The sequence below is a fragment of the Odocoileus virginianus genome, chromosome 33, assembly GCF_023699985.2.
Source record: "Odocoileus virginianus isolate 20LAN1187 ecotype Illinois chromosome 33, Ovbor_1.2, whole genome shotgun sequence".
Classification (NCBI taxonomy): domain Eukaryota; kingdom Metazoa; phylum Chordata; class Mammalia; order Artiodactyla; family Cervidae; genus Odocoileus; species Odocoileus virginianus.
This window is the reverse complement of record NC_069706.1, coordinates 32,521,455-32,523,810: the sequence shown is the minus strand read 5'-3', so window position 1 is coordinate 32,523,810 and position 2,356 is coordinate 32,521,455.

The following is a 2,356-nucleotide window of genomic DNA, read 5'->3' as shown; positions in this document are numbered from 1 at the left end:
CTTTGGGCTCTCGGTTCTGGAGAGGACTGCATCTTTGGCACCCTCTTTGGGGAGACCCCTGCTAAATCATATAAGTCTTACTGGTTTTAGTTTTGAGTCAAGACTTCCCTGGTGGCTCAGACGGTAAAAGAATCTGCCCACAGCGTGGGAGACCCAGGTTTGATCCATGGGTTGGAAAGATCCCCTAGTGAAGGGGATGGCTACCCACTCCAGTATACTTGCCTGGAGAATTCCATGGATTTGGTGAGCTACATGGGGTTGCAAACAGTCAGACACGACTGAGCAATTCACACTTTTAGCGGGCATACACATGCCTTTGGTTTTAAAAAAAGAAAAGGAGAGTATTTAACACTGTCAGGAACATTTGTTGTTAAGCTTGGCTGATAGTAAGATAATTGAAATAATTCAGGGGGTGGAGAGGCAGGAAGAGGAGTTCCCTGACGACCTAGTGGTTAGGATTCGGCACTTTCACTCCTGTGGCCCAGGGTCAATTCCTGGTCAGGGAACTGACATTCCCACAAGCCATGAGGCATGGCCAAAAAATAAATTTTTAAGAAAGTTTTAACTAAATTTAAATATAAAAATTCTTAAAAGAAAAAGAAAAAATTTTAAAAAGAGTTCTGTTGTCAGAAGTTAGCCTTGTAATCCGATATTCAGTTCTTAATGGGAGCTATTTTTTCAGGCTTCTTTTGTTCTCTGTGGTCCTGCTCCTCCATGGGAACTTCTGTCAACTGAAATCCCCTTCTTGAACCCCTGCCAACTATGGTTCACCAACCTGTCTTCCTCTCCATTGCTGACACGATTCTACTGAGGATAAGTGGAATGTCATTGGTTTCTTTGGGAAAATTCAGACCTCCCCACACTGGCTCTGCTTCAACCTCTTCCCTGCCACTCAGATGAGCTTTGGAGACTTCCAGACAGCGGCTAGATGTCTCCTCAGTCATCAGTCATGAGCCTAAAATGTAGTTCTCAGCCTCCATCAGATTACCTATCCAGGGCAAACAAAAATCTTAGAGACCTGCTCCATAAATAATGATAAAAAGAATTAGCCCTCATATTGAGTATATAACCTCTTTTGTCCCATTTGCCATGGGATAAAATTTGGATAAAAATATAAAGTGGGTATGGTAGAAAGTGAAGAGGAACTAAAAAGCCTCTTGATGAAAGTGAAGGATAGTGAAAAAGTTGGCTTAAAGTTCAACATTCAGAAAACTAAGATCATGGCATCTGGTCCCATCACTTCATGAGAAATAGATGGGGACACAGTAGAAACAGTGTCATACTTTATTTTGGGGGCTCCAAAATCACTGCAGATGGTGATTGCAGCCATGAAATTAGAAGACACTTACTTCTTGGAAGGAAAGTTATGACCAACCTAGATAGCATATTAAAGAGCAGAGACATTACTTTGCCAACAAAGGTCCGTCTAGTCAAGGTTATGGTTTTTCCAATGGTCATGTTTGGATGTGAGAGTTGGACTGTGAAGAAGGCTGAGTGCTGAAGAATTGACACTTTTGAACTGTGGTGTTGGATAAGACTGTTGAGAGTCCCTTGGACTGCAAGGAGATCCAACCAGTCCATCCTAAAGAAGATGAGTCCTGGGTGTTCATCGGAAGGACTGACGCTGAAGCTGAAACTCCAATACTTTGGCCACCTCATGCGAAGTGTTGACTCATTGGAAATGACCCTGATGCTGGGAGGGATTGGGGGCAGGAGAAGGGGATGACAGAGGATGAGATGGCTGGATGGCATCACCGACTCAATGGACATGAGTTTGAGTAAACTCTGGGAGTTGGTGATGGACAGGGAGGCCTGGCATGCTGGGATTCATGGGGCCGCAAAGAATCAGACACAACTGAGCAACTGAACTGAACTGAATAAAGTAGGTATGAGGGCTTCCATGGTGGTCCAGTGGTTAAGACTCTGTGCTTTTGCAACACAGGAAGCGCAGGTTTGATCTCTGGTCAGGGAACTAATATCCCACATGCCCCGTGGCCAAATATATAAAATGGGTATAAACCAATGAGTTTGTATTACTAAGTTTTACTGACTCATGGCTAAAATTTTAAAATGAAAGCTGCAAGATCTCTGCATTTGTTTATACGTGCATGTCTATGCATGTACATTACAAAATGTTTAGGTGATATTTTTCTGCCTTTGGATGCTATTACCAAGTTAGTTATAAAATCCCTTAAAGGAGTTCTATTTGAATTGATTTAGAGATAAATGTTCACTGGAAACCTTTTTTTAGATTGTATGACAGCTGTCATAATAGCTTGTGTTTAAAAACCTTATCAAAACTGGTGAGTTTTGTGTAGCCATTTTGATATTGAAGACAGAAGGAAATAAAGCAACA